The sequence below is a fragment of the Daktulosphaira vitifoliae genome, unplaced genomic scaffold (assembly GCF_025091365.1).
Source record: "Daktulosphaira vitifoliae isolate Bord-2020 unplaced genomic scaffold, ASM2509136v1 Scaffold_1, whole genome shotgun sequence".
In the NCBI taxonomy this organism is placed as follows: Eukaryota; Metazoa; Arthropoda; class Insecta; order Hemiptera; family Phylloxeridae; genus Daktulosphaira; species Daktulosphaira vitifoliae.
Window position 1 is genome coordinate 52,749,164 of NW_026099572.1, and position 15,946 is coordinate 52,765,109.

Consider the following 15,946-nt stretch of genomic DNA (forward strand, 5'->3'; position numbering starts at 1 on the left):
TACACATTAGTATACATCATATTATTGTAATTACATTCTGACATCATAAAGCGGCATGGCTAAAGTAATGAAAAAACTTTAAAAATAAATGCTTTGGTAAGTAAGTATTACATGGAAATATTTAAGTGGTAATCGTTATTCCCGGTAGCCATCCGCTTGAGAAAAGCCATGAAAATAATTGTAATGGTTTTTCTAGTTTTAAAAAACCGCAGTTTCCTTTTATTCGAATAGGTACGTGTATTTTTACGATAATTGACTGTATAGTAAACAACTTCCTTTGACTGATTTCCAAACTTCCAAGAAATAAACGTGAACTGCTATTATCTATTTGACGGTAGGCATAATCCATAGGAGCTTCATGATTTGTATTAAAAAACACAATAATAACCAGGTGGGCTCGAATTCAATCTGACAACAATAAAAAATCTGTATGTTATGATAGCCCTGTGTGATATTTAGTACATGACTCGCTATAAAAAATAAATACAGGGATTTAGCTGTTATAATGATACAACAATGCACTTTTCACGGTGATCTTTTCAAGGAATATACGTGAAAACGTGTCAACCACAAGTAAGACAACGTTGTGTTTACCTTAACATTGCTTATTTTGCGAATTTGTAGTTCCGCGTTTAGTTTTTTAACGCCTGGAACGTTTTTCTATTCTTTTGGTCGTTACAGACTCTATTGTCTCATATCTTTGGTCTACAAGCGGAGGACAACCCGTGACGAATTTTAAAAGTGTTTGTTTATGAAATGTCCCTCGACGTCGCGTGTTTCAAGTATGAAAATGATATTTTTTTTATAGTACTAACACACGCGGTCTAGTTGGATTTCAAAGCGAATATTAGCAAAGCAAAGCAGTGTACTTTGATAGCATAGACGCTATTATTTATTTAAGGAGAATAGGTAGACCATGTTAACACATAAATACCCGCTGGAGTGCGTGGATATAAAAGTATATTACATAAATATCAAACAAAGGACGCCGATGCAACTTAAAAGCGGAGAATAGAGAAATACCGGGGATCATCACGACTATCCTTGGAGCACATATGAAATGCAGAACGTTTAAAAAACGTGGACGAAGCTCTCACATGATATGCTTGCGTTTGTTGTAACGTTGTACATAAGCTAATTGTGCGTCATCGACGTGTAATATCATATTATCATTTGTACATGACAATGTCGTGAATCCCTCTTTGAAAACACATTAGCAACATTGGAAATAATAACGATTATAATTGTACTCTAATTTATAGGAAAACTGCTAATATTTTGAATGAGTTTGATATCCACACGCAATAACAGACACGGAGAGATTTCGAACGTACTGGGCGGTGCCTACGCGACCGCAAAAACACTTCTCGCGGCAATTTTGGGTGCAGCTCAATTTGCGTTTCGTTTTAAAGCGTCGGGAGGTGGTAATATTATCATTATTGTTGTACAGAGAAATATTCTTAAAAAATTACGGGTCATACCTTTTGGTTCGATCCATTGAAATCGATGTCCGCAAGATCACTATTATTAATTTAATAATTCGTTTCAGATAAAGATATAATTTAAAGGTCACGAATTGAATACAAAATCTATTAGACTACTAAAAACAGCGGGATTTAATTTATTGGCGTTTATTTGCTGAACAATCGCATTAACATTTGGAGATACAATTAAAACGAATGAGATCGTTAAATAAATTCTTATTCATTTTGCGACCGCTTGGACGTTGCTTTACTCATATTAAACTTGGAGCACATTCCACCGAGTCAATTGAAGCGTTTTATGACTTTTCTTACATAAATGTGTAGGAGTTGGTTATTATATTAGGTAATAATAATTATATAAACAATGAAGACCGATCATAGATGCCCAACGTCCACACGATATTGTCACGTCCTTGACATAATGGCGATTATATTACTAGACAGTGTCCAATGGACACTATCCATAATGTTATTGGCAGTATGTGGTCATCCCTGGAGACTTGGCAAGGTAAATAGTCAACACACCGAGATAACTCAGAAGCCGTTTTCAACGGTAGCACAATGGCGTTACCGGCGTGTGTGTATGAATCGACAGTAATTATAATAAGCTGCAAATTCAGACAAAGTATAATCAAACGAATGACCAGGTGTACTGTACACAATGGCGTAGGCTCTGGTCTATTATAATAATGCATAAAAGTACACGCGACCTTGTCGCCGCTTCTATTCTACGTAGTTTCCGGCCATTTCGGCGCTTCCTACTGCTTTATATCCACACAGTCGCATTGTATTTAGGTTATTAGTTGCCAACCGAGGACGGCACAATGGTGTAGGGCTAAAGTAATCCGATTTTGGGGTTTTGACCTTGGAAGACCATATCAAATGCCAACGCAGGGTATAGCGTATGAAAAACATTTAACTAATTTATCCGCTATTGCTAATTTGATGATTAATTAGAATAAAATGACAATTATCCATATTTTTTAACTTTAAATGTGGAATTTTGTGAAGTGGTTTATTTAGTTTGCAGTAACCATGAACTATTAATAACTTTTGAATTATTAAGCACTATAGACAATAATTGTAGTTGTCACGTTCGCATACAAAGCGTAAAATTGCAGTTCAAATGAATACATTGCCATCACCAACTGTCAACAATTTACTGGTTTTCTAGCATTTTCTAGAAAAAATAATAATAATAATAACAATAAATCATTTAAGAAAAAAATAGTATGTGTCAGTGTGTATTAGATATCTTATGGATTTCCATGACGCCTGGATTATTTTGTTACACCTCATAGAATTTGTACCACATGTTTAAATAACATAGGTTTGTGTGACCTTATATTCAAATACATTATTGTATGTTTTTTTAAACCACAAGTGACATTCAATACGAGCAATTCGTATTATGTCAGTAGGGTGAATATTGATTTTGTTAGATTATCCTTGGATTGAATAACAAATAAAAAACATGCTATTCTCGATAGAAAGTGTAAATGTAATATTTATTTCCGTGATTGAGCCAAAAAGGGTGATCATAGTACTGAAGATAATACCCATACAAGCACAGGATAGTTTCAATGCGTTCAGTAACAACATTCTAATCAATTGATAGCGTACTAAAATTTAATAGCCGTCACTTTATACGACAATTATTTTCTTCTGCGCACACAAACAAAACACATTCAAGTTAAAGTTTTTTTTTTTATTATTACATAAGAACTGTTAAACGCAGATGGCTTGTACTTAACTACTAAAGCTGACGGACGAGGTTAATAACAAAACAAACAGAAGTATAACAAAAAAAAATTGTGTTATTTCGTTCACTCGGACGAACCGCATGCGCCAGAGTGAGTCACACTAATGTGTCCACCAGATTTTGCCTTGTTTATCCGTATATGGACCACAGGTAGGTACACATACTTCAGGACATTTCTATAGATGGCCATAACCTTAAAATCCATGAATGGTAATACATGGCGTTTGTATAATAACGATTATATTTGTGTTCTTCAACTTGCACGCTTCTGTAGATGTTCCGTTAACGAAAACGAAATGCGTTTGTGTTTGCGTGACGCTATTGTCTCAATGCATAAAAAGTCGTCATATCTAACTCTTAATGATCAGGCGTAACCCGTGTATCTCTGTTATCAATAATGCATCGTGATGACCTAATAGGAAAATGTTACGCTCGAATGAAAAGTTCTGTTGTAATCAACCGGTAACCTTGAAATACACATTGGTTATTGTTGTTGCCCGTGAGTGCATTAAAATCTCCGAATGAATACAATATTTACCGTATACTAATTGAAGTATACATTGGGTATAATAAATTTTCAGCTACTAAAATTTACTGGAGAAGTCACTCAGTTCTTCATCGTCAATTTCACGTGGAAACTTTATTATTCTCAGAGTCAAGGTCCTTATTTATATCAGATATTGTAAATTAATTCACATATCCTCATAATACTACACATAATATCCAATTAAAAAATAATATTGTTAAGTACTGATTGGTATAATGAGCACATAATGAAATTTTCAATTTTTCCTGTTCTAAGGTGTTAATAAAATATTATACTATTGAATCGTATGTTTTAAGCGAATCTTTTTTATAATAGTAAAAAAGAAAATTAAGCGCTAAAATATAGATTAGACCAAAACAAAAACATTAAATTTTTTCCTTTTAAAACTATTTTATTCTCCCGAGTTTATAAAATAGTTCTAATATTCCATATGTTATTACAAGGTTCAGTTTTTTACTTGACTAGTCAATAAAGGTCTCGTTCAAGTTCCGGTACACAAAACAAATAAATTACATCGCTATGTAACCTGTTCAACTTAACCCGAGGGAAAGTTACTAATGAACCACTGACCTTGGACACGCCGCTGAAATTACTATTAGCTCGTACTTACAACTGATTGCGGCGAGTCTATTGATAGCACACAATATCACTAGGTATATCGGTATGTCATGTGAAAGTGGTTAGACTGGACACGCCAGGAGAGTTTGTGGGATCTAAAAGGACTGATTCGCATTTCTTTGCGGTAAATTTTCACATTTTCCTAATGCCTATGTAGAGAATTAATTAAAATAAATAAAATATTCAATTATACTCTATTGTATTTATGACCAAAATTCTGTTCCTTTAAGTTTCAGTATCTTCTCCGAATTTATCAGTAAGATCTGAACAATAAATATCATAACTAAGAATTTATAATTATGAAATATGTCGGTAATGAGTTATACTTTTAATAATTTTTATCATAGTAATCAGAATGTCACGTTACAGACATTTTATCGAAAATATAAAAAATTGTTTCAAATAAAATGGTTTTTCATCATAACTTAATATATTCAATTATGTTGAGTTCGTATTTAAAACAAATGTCTATCATTTTAGAGGGTATCACATAATGCTCTGTGATACCAATCAATGAAAATTTATAAATGTCGTACTGCCTAATCAAATAAATTTTATGTTCTGGAATAATACAAAAAAAATCCATTTTAATTTTCTTTCAAATTAAAAAAGTTTTAGCTCAAAAAATATAGTTTTTAAGATACAATTTTTTATTAAAATTTATTTTTTTCACCAGTAATATTTATAAAAAAAAAAACTTTAAATGTTACATTAAAAAAAATTATGTATCGTTTTGATTTTTCATACTTCACCCATTAAAGTCGTAGACATTTTGCTATGCGCAACGAATAAGACCGTTTACCAAAAAATTCGATTTTGAGGTTATGAGGTATTTGAATTTAGATTAGAAAGAAATTAATCTCGAGTCACTTAATTTTAAAAACCTACTAAATTTACTTTCAATCCATATTTTGAAATCGTAAAAAATTGTTTAATGTTTATATTTGTGAATGATTTCCTGAATATAATTGATGCCACTTTAGAAATGTATGATTTTAATATTCATTACAAAAATGATTTCAGTTGTATTATATTTAATGTCTATAAAATATACTTGTGCATATAATTAAAATACATCAAATAATTCAAGTTTTTGTGTCACTTTTGAACAAGTCGAGAATTTTACATATCTAGGTGATAGTATTAAAAATATATACATTACAAGATTAAGTCCAAAATAAGTATAGCAAAAAAAGGATACTATGCATTGAGTAAAATGTTCAATTTAAAATTCCTATCAAGAGACACAAAGAAAAAACTATACATTGCCTATTTACACCTCATTGTGAGGTACCGTTATGAGATATGGTCCACGACGCAGGTTGACAAAAATAAATTATAGACTTTTAAAAGAAAAATATTAGTGTGTCTGTCTAACTCTTCTATTGGGTAATACGAGAGGAGAAAAAACGTAGACTTAAATAGGCTGTAAATGCATTTAATTAAAAAAATTTTTTGAAACCGAAATGTTTGTCATGTATAGTATGCATAGGGTGGATTGAATTAACAGATATTTATTGGCAAGACAAACAAAAAACGACATATGAGAAGCAAATCAACTGCAAGTAAAAGATGTCTTAAAGATATTAAGAAATAAAGCGAATATTGAAGATAAAGAAGGTAAAAAGACCCTAATAGAAGCTACAAAGTGCTTGAAGTAAAAAAAAAAGGTTACGTTCTTTGCAACCTTCCATGCAAATATTCGGAAGTTTTTACACTTTTCATGAAATGCTTCAATAATCAATAGATTTTTGGCCTAAAAATAAATAAAAATTTTTATGTGATGAATCTGAATTCTATGTTCTCGAGATTAGTCTATGTGTATGTTTCATTTTGTAAGACTTTTTACCCCAAAGCGGTTTTGTTTAGATAGGTTTCTACCGTGAAAACGTATTCTGGCAATATTTCTTTGTAGTTTGTAGAACTCAAACTCGATTTATTTTTATTTTTCTATACGAGATGCTATTACTTGAAACGTAAATATCAAAAGGCATTCATAAAACACACGGCTGAAAATCAAAAAGATATCATTATATCTTCTATTTTTTAATTAGCATTAGACAAATTAAAAACTAATTAATTTCATTTGAATAGATCAAATCAGCTAATCCGGATTCGATCGTCTATAGGCTAGTCGTAAAATTATAATTAAGCTTGCGTGTAAATCTCGATCTTAGAATTAAAATATTTTCTGCGATACACGATGACTTTCTACTAAAGATATGCAGAACATGCGGAGTGTTTGATTGTGTTCATTTGTATTGGTGCAGGTGAACACACCTTGAGGCTTAATTTAAATAGCTGTTGTTGTCGATGAAATGATATATAGTGTTTTAAAAAATTTTCAGTATACATATATGACGTTATTTTTCAAATGATGTATATTAGTTCCGATTTGTCATGGCTAATTTGAGTAATGGGGCGTATACTAGGACGTGTTTGTTTGACTATCTGTTGTTTTAAACAGGTGTACCTACCAATAATTTTATATACATATAAAAAAAGAACGAAGACAGTATTAAGTTACAATATCAGCTTTCAGTGAAGTTTTATGATGTATATAAAGTTCAATATGAATGATTAAAATTTGTACTGTGTACCATTTACAAACGGTTTTCTTTCTGAATACTTCGGCCATAATAATCAACTCGATTTATCACTGTCGGGTGTTAAGGTATTTACTATTATCAGTAACACGTCGTATAGTTACTGTTGAGTTGTTAAATATCTTTTAAGAATGTAATTAACCCATGTAGTTTTGTTGATGTTATATTTATTGAGTATTTTATATTAGTATTACATTAACATTTTAACGTGAGAGCGTTCATACACGGACCAAGTAGTAAATTAAACATAAATTCGTGAGCGAATCAGCCAAAAGATTTGATTTGAACGGTCCTAAATGCCTAATCTTAAAGAAATACGCACATTTTAAATGTGAAAATCTATGTTTAATATATTTGCACATGCTGTTGTTCTGTTGAAGGCATTAACATGGGATCACATTGATGGAATCGTGACCAAGTATAACAAAGTGTAGCACGTGGGAAGAAAATCGCCAAAACGCCCATCGTTTTGATTATCGGATTCATTTTTGCGTTATGCTGATTTTCAAAAACGTTCGACTTTATCTCGGCCTCGAGCAATTAGCAAACCTGTGTAATAGCTATACATTGTCCAGTCACGAAAAATCAATTAATCATTGAAGACGACGCGGGCTTGAAATATATATTTTTTTGTTTCATAGCCAGTAATTTAAAAATAAAAAAGAACTTAACAATGTGTTACTGTCGCTTATAGTCGAGTTCCATTATTGTCATAATGATTGTCAGGTCATAACCCCTACAATGGCAGTGATAACCGTATTTTAGACAGACGCACCTTTTTTTTTTTAATCTAGCGATTCAATAATATTATATTACATTTTATACTAGTTCGTTGTTGAGTCAAGTTGGTACGAGAACTATTGCAGTGAGAATCTATCATATTAGTTATTTCTCTTCGTGTATTATAAATAAATAATATTTTAATTTGATGACTTTAATTAAAATTAACATTAAATAACTCGTTTTGTTTATGAATGCACAAGCTGTGAAAATAATAAAAATTTTAATGTAAATTTATAATAAAAAATTGTTATTGAAAAATGAATTTTATATTTTCCGTATTGAGATATTTGTTGTATAAGTTTTTCAATTTGTTCTATACGTTTAATTGCTAAAGTAGTACATTTTCATGGTAATGTTTTTATATTCCTTATAAAGAAAATTGTATAACTAAGTTAATTTTTTGCCTTAAGTTATAAACTGTTTTGATATTAATTCGTCTGGTGTTATGGCATTTCCTTATAGAGAGGTTATAAAATCGGTTATAAATGGTAAAGGAATTATAATTTGTTTTAAACTGTGTAACATATATGTTTGTCATTTGTTGATATTATTTTGACGTGCAACTACATACAAGTACTTTGTTAAAAAAAATATATGTAATTTTTAAAATAGATTTAGTGCAATATAGCATTATATTTATAATTGAATTATTTTTGCGAAATAGTGTAATTAGCAATGTAATTTTTATATCTATAATCATTTTAAGATCTCAACAAATTACAGTATATTTCTCAGTAGTATATCATTAAATTACTCTGTAAAAATTAAATAATATAATTTCTTATGTTATTTCTAAATAAGTCAAAAACATATAGTTATAGGCTTATAAAGACGTAATATGAAGTTTATATAAAATATTGACGAGGTAATCTATTACATTATCAAAAACAAATGGTTATATTTAACTGTAATGACAAAAAATGTACGTAAAGCTTTTTTTTTATAAAATACCTGATTAAAAACAGTGATGTATTAAAGGTTTCAGCTACCCAGGGCAATATTGATTTGGCACCTTTTTCGCAAGACTACATAGCTTTAAAGAGCTAAGTCCCTTAAAATTAAAAAAAAATTTATAAAATATATTTTTTTGTAAAATAAGAAATTAAATTAGATACCTCATAATTTCTTTTGAAAATAGTAAAAAAACAAAGATAAAATTTGTCTTTTACTATTTAATAATGAATGCTTAAAAATGAAGTGAGAGCTTAGGGGTCTAAGACCTCAATTTATAATTTAGTTACCTAGATATTTGTAAAAAATTATATGCATTGTTATATAAAACAATTTTTTTATAGGGGGAAAATTAAAATGTTGACCATCCTATGAATATGTTTGAATGAACTCTAAAACTTGTAAAATAGTAGTTTCCTAAAGTTTTCTGCAATGCCCATAACTTATTTACATATTCCACTAATCAGAAAAAGAAAACAGAACATGCAATAATCTATAAATATGTAACTAATATATTTTGAAAACAATTTTATAGAATTTTTTTCATACAAATTTAAAAATATAAATATATTTACTGTAAAATTAATATAATATGAATATATTGATTCATAATATATAATAAGGCTATACTTTATCATAAAATGATTAAGGATATATATGTCAGTGATACTTATATTACAGTTATAATTTATTTATTTTAAATAATAAAAAATCTATCTCAGTTGGCATGCGGCAAAGTTGGGACGTATAAGTATAGATGATATCTGTCAGTGATTAAAATCACTATAATTAAATACTCTTCGATACAAATCTGTTAAATTTCAGAGTTTTATATTTTTAATTTTAAAAATTCTATGATTTATAAATTTTAAATGGTTGTTAAATTAATTGCTTAATTGAAAATAATGTTATTTTTTTGCTTTGACGGCTGACTCACATATTAAAACAATCGTTAGGAATTTTTTTTATATAAGTTAAAAGTTGTTAGACTATACAGAAAATGTATAAAATCGTGTTGAAAAGAAATAATTGACATGCGTAGATGTTTTGTTTAAATCCTTACTGCAGCTTTTTCATCAGATTTTTTAAAGAAAAAGTTTCATCTGTTTTAAATTGCATAAAAATATTTTGGAAAATGGTATTTTTTCAGTAACGTAATTTTTATACAAATTTTATTTAATTTCTTAAAATGAAGGAAGTTTTCAAATTTTGGATGCTGATAAGTTTATTTATATTAAAGTCGGTCCAGTGATAGCTGAAAATGTTCATATACAAACATAAAAAAAAATACTTTATCACAAAACCAATATCTTCTTAGCTTGGCATCGAAGTTACCATAACATTCCAAAAAACCTAATTTTATTTCAATTCAGGTAAAAAGTTGGTGGAACAAATTTTCTTTTAATATGCCTTTAAAATCCTATCGGAGTACTTATGGTTGTGCTCTGGGCAAACTTTCTCGGGTAGCCCCTTACAGACACGCCTTTGTTTACAAAACTATATATTTTCTTCTTAATTTGTTCATCTATCTATCTATCTATATATATATACATATACAAAGTTGTGTAATATAATATTTTTTCAAATTAATCAACAGTAAGTGCATCATCATTTTAAACCTTAATCAGTTACAAATATTTAGGGTACTAAAGGACATTAGTTTAAGTAAAATTAAAAAAAGTGTTTTTATGGCAATAAACGAATTCGTAGTCTTATTATTTAATAAATTGAATTTGGTTTTATTAAAATTATCAATAAGATTAGTTGAATTATGTTTTAATTATTTCATAAAATAAATCACATAAGTTTTGTACATCAAAACGTATTAAAATGTTTGAAAAAAAAATTTTAAAATCCTTTTGAAAAATTGTAAATTTGACTTTTGAAATAATTTAAGAATAATTTTTATAAAATATTTATTTTTAATTATGTGAGTGACTGGAATTAAATTAAATTCAACAAAAAATAACCAATACAGTGTTACACAAGTAGTTCATTATTGTATTAGTGCTCATCATCTAGATTTTTAAGTGTGTCTTAAATGCGTACTCCTTTTACTCTATCAATAAATAAACTTGACATCATCATAAAATGATATTTTGTTACGTTTTCAAGATCGTTTTTTCGTTCATCTGTACCTGTATGACCTGTTTATTATAATTATAACATATGTTCTCACACTTTAATAAATATTAGGACTAGTCCTCGTGTGTGCGAATTTCACAACGTTATCAGAGGGAACGACTGTATTCTTTCGAAGTGTTGGCTCATTAAGTACGTTACCAAACGTTTTAGAAATTCAATTTACTCGAGGCAAAACAAAAGTACACTCTGTGACTGTGTATGTATAATAATATATACCCAGACAATATATAGCAATATGATATATTTATATGCATGCCGGTCGCACGTTGCGTTCGATATCAATTTTGTTGGATGAGAACACAAATCTCATCGTGTTATAATGAACAACTTGCGTATAAACATCATCGTAACTGTAATGTAGGCAGTACATTTACACAGCAATTAATCATCTATGGACTGCAGTAGAAGGCGATTGTGCAACTTTATAATGATTTAAAACTTTTTGTTCAGATACTTTAAGTTCAATTCTTCGGAACAATCATTAATAATAAACATAATTTGATTTTGTCTTTACACGAGTTTATGTATTGATTTCGAAATAACTAGTACTCTGTATATAAAGTTGTGTTATAATAATTGTTGTTGATCTTGCATATCAAATCAGCCGATGTTTAACGACTGACTACTCTGCAAGGTTGATCCAGTTTTTTAGCAATAGTTTTTAGAATGATAGCCGACTGGGAAATTCTATGAGTAATTTGTTATTGCGTTTCATGAAATTACAAATCTCTAGATGAGGCGTTAACCGATTTTCCATCGAACTACATTTGATACAATTAAAAAGTACGCCCAAGCGAATGTTTTCCGGTTTTAGACCAAGTAATAGTTATATATAAAATACAAATAACCGATTCAAATTAATAATAACAATTTGGGACCGGACTTCATTGCATCCGTGCGAGTCTACAGAAATTAAAATTAATAAACACTGAAATGGATACCGAAATTGTGTTTTTGTAAACGAGGCAATTTCTATTGACTAAAAAATGTACGTAATCACAACTACGTCAATCCGTTTTTAATCGTTTTATAAACTCAAGGAGCTTGATTTGTTACGACAATCATCGTCTACATTGTGGCCCATAATAATAATGTAAATTAATAAAGCTATAACGGAGGAAAGTTATAAATTTTGATTGTGCGTGAGCACTCTCTGGACGTTTACGGTTTTAATGGCGTCTATCGCGTAGTCGTTATACTTAGAGATTAAAAAACACATTACCCGAGGACTATCATCACGCACATGTGCAGGGCCATGGTATATCATTGTTCAGGATAAAATAACTATTCTGAGAAATTCTGTGGTGGATGCCCGACATGGGGTTAATCTTACGGTGTAATAAACATCAGGAAGAGCGTAAAAATATCTAAGCACGGCTGAATGTGTAAAGCCTTAATAACAAAACGGTCATAAAACATAAGTAAAAAAAAACTCGTTATTTGTAGACCAATGGATTACTGAAAGGGTCAAAATTCGAGACTGATTGCATAATTCAGTGGATTTAGTTAGACATCAAAAACTTGTTTATCTGTTTCATTTCCTATACAAGTTTAGATAAATAGTCTTATGGAATTTCAAACAGAAATTTTAAATCTATTAAAAGAGGGCAAAGATGCTGTAGCTTATATTGAAATATAAACTCTTGAAAAAAGATTTAAGTAGTAAATTAAATTTGCGCTCAAATTAAAAAATTATTTAAAAATAGTTGGAAAAAATTCAACTATGATTAAGAAATTTTAATAATATTTTAAAGTTTAAGAAAAGTCAACTACGAATCTTTGATTATGCAAACAGTAAATATACAACGTAATACATAAAATATTAACTAACAACGAATTATTATGATTATAATCTGCATAATAAAAAAAAAATCTCATAATTTATTGGCTGTGCGTATTATTTTATGTTTTTTAAGTAATTTACACAAAAAGTACAGAATAATTTCTAACAATTAAACTTTTTATTAATATCTGATTTCAATTATAGTCATCACTTAAATATATTAAAACGAAACGGGCATTAAAGTCTTTACATGAACTTTTAAATATTGTTATGCAAACAATTATTTTCACAACAATCTTTCATTCAATATCGTATTTTTAACTATGCTAACTAATACGTATATGAAATATTATTGGTTCATTACTAAATAATTAATACCATAAATCAATTGAGAAATTTTTAATATGGAAATAAATCAAATTCTCAATTGATTACAAATTTGAACCTTTTCTGAACTTGTCATCTTTAGTAAAATGATATGTAAAGGTAATTTTAATCACATGGTTAACTGGTAAAACGTGGTAATTGATATTAATAAAATTAGATATGAAGACATTGGAAATAATTGTAAACATCAGGCAGATTTAGTATGTAAAAACAACGTGTATTAACGATAGTAAAAAAGTCTACTGTGAAATTAATTTACTCAAGTAAAAATTCACTCATGTTTTTAAAATAAAAAACCTAATATTATCCCGCACACATCACTTCAGAATACAATATTTCTAATAGAAAATTACTAAGAGCGTGCTAAGTATAAACTTGATAACTATGTTCATTCTCCAAAGTAACATCGTTGAAAAAAGATGCTGTAATTGCTTAAAAATAAAATTGCAGCAATATAAAAATTACTATGCTTGAGCATATATGTGTCGAATCTAACTGTACACTATAGTGTTTGATGTTTATTGTTTTTCTCGCATTTCAAATAAAAACTAAAAGAAATAGTTGTATGTAATAAATTATTATTATTTTTTATTGCTATTCTTAAGATCCGTTAGACATTAAGATTCCCTTTATTTTTTCTTTCGGCGAAGAACAAGTTTTGGAGTCTGTAAATTTAAGATGATAATTAAAGACAATTCATTCTCTTTCTCAATTAAACTAAGATGTTTCGTTAATATGTCGTCATTTTATACTTGAAGTTCTCTCGAGCTGTAATGTTGCAATTAAGATGCTCAGAAGGGAAAAATATATAAAACAATGCTACTGTTTAGCTGTAAATAAGAAATAATAAATTAATAAAATCTCATCCATTTGCTTCTGCGTGTGGTCGGCGTTCTAATCTATAAGAGTTCATGTCTTCTCGCGTGCTTGCGTACCGTATCTTTGATTCGTTTTTAATAGAGTGATTTAGTGTAAAGAGCGAATTAGAAATAACACCTATTTGTTTGTTCAAAATTAATACCTCATTTGTCATGTAGAAAAAATAATGTGTCCATTGTCATGTGCCGCTGACCTCCTGGGTGCGCATAGACAACAAAGCGTTTGTCTTCGAAAGTATGTCCTTCGTTTATCATTATTTGTGTGTTAGGAGCTGTGTGAACTATAAATTAATAAAAATGAAAACCTATTGTGTTGTCATTTGCAAATGTTATCATGAAAAGACGTTTCAATTATAATAGTTTTGACAAAAAACTATATCAATTGAAATATAAATATGTTTAAATTCATTAAAAGACATAAATAACAGGGTTGTTAGAAAAACAATTGTTATCTCTTTTAAAAATGGCTTCATCTTCTGAGATACAAGCAGTTTTTTTATAAATTTAAAAGCATGAATAAAATAAATACCACTTGTAATATAGGTCATTATTTTGTAAAACTGAAAGTAAAACATTTTTGTAATGTTTGGTTTAATTGTAATTTCTTGATCTATTGTTACTAAATATAATATAGTCTTTTATTTGTAAAGCTAGAAGTAAAATATTTTTGTAATGTTTGGATTAATTGTAATTCCCTAAATTATTGTTCCTAGACCAGGAAGTAAATATTTATAAACATTTTTGAAAATGATTGTATTATGAATTTTGTAAAAAAAAAAGAAAAACAAAATATTTTAGTATATAAGACGAAATGGAATGAATTGAAGGGAGAGAAGACCTCGGGATTACCGAAGGTAATCTCTTTTCGCGTGGTACGTTTGTGACATTAAGTTTTCATTTTGTGTATTATTTATTTATTCTGTTTTAAGTGTACCATTATTTTGTATGTTTTACATTGTTTGAATATTTATTTAATAATTACATTTGCGTTATTATTGAACTACTTTTACTATAAGTAAAAACGAAAAGGTTGTTACGTATTTTAAATACAACACACTGTACAACAATTGTGCCATATTAATGTCAATTAATCCAATTATTATTTGAAAACATTTATAAAATAATTCTTATCTTGGATTAGAAATTCCTAAAAAATTAAGATAACTGAATAATTAATTAAATAATCAAGAAAACAATTTTTAATGCAAAGAACATTAAATTTATCGAGCCTCTTCTATGCAAACGTCTACGCGTATAAATTGCCTACACATTTAGCCCTACTATGACATTTTCGATTTGATTAAAAATCTTGTAAAATTACGACCATAGAAACAAATGATAATTTTAATTAGTATTATCATTTCCAAAGAATTATTTACAGTAATATTATACTATTATTACAATAGAATTCTCTTTTTTTTTGTTTACAAAAAAATTATAGTGTTTATTAGTAAATTAATTGAACAATGGACATCATAAAATTGTTTAAATGTTCTTCTGGTTAAATTAGTATTCTCATTTATGGAGTATTTTTTTATTTTACACGTGCTCATTCACTATTTATATTCGATTTAAAACTATAATTAGGAAGTCATCAAATTCATCCCTAACCCATTAGGAATAATAATGAAGTTCAACATTCGATTTGCTTTATTTAATAAATAAGACAACGTAATAATAATTTAATCTTTTTTCCATTTGTAACTGACAATTGTAAAATACTTTATTTAATAATATCGTGTAGATTAAAATGAGATATTTTCACCACATTACAATAAGAAACACTAAAAAAAATTTAGTAATAAAAAAAAAAATGAACTTTGTAAAAAAACTTTACTTTTATTTAAAAAAGTTTAATTTTCCTTTGAAATTTAGTTTAATTTTTACAAATACTTATTAAATAAAATAACACAAAGTGATTGTGATCCGTTTTACATCCTTCTATTTCCCAAACTTAATATGCTACAGAGGGTTAGTGTAGTTATTATCTAGAGTTAAAGTA

At 28.4% G+C, this 15,946-nt stretch overlaps 1 protein-coding gene across 1 annotated transcript in view; it reads left to right on the forward strand.

The window, feature by feature from the left end:
• LOC126896230 (serine/arginine repetitive matrix protein 2) overlaps nt 1-15,946 on the forward strand; it is a 52,163-nt gene that overhangs the window by 2,332 nt on the left and 33,885 nt on the right. The window lies entirely within an intron of this gene.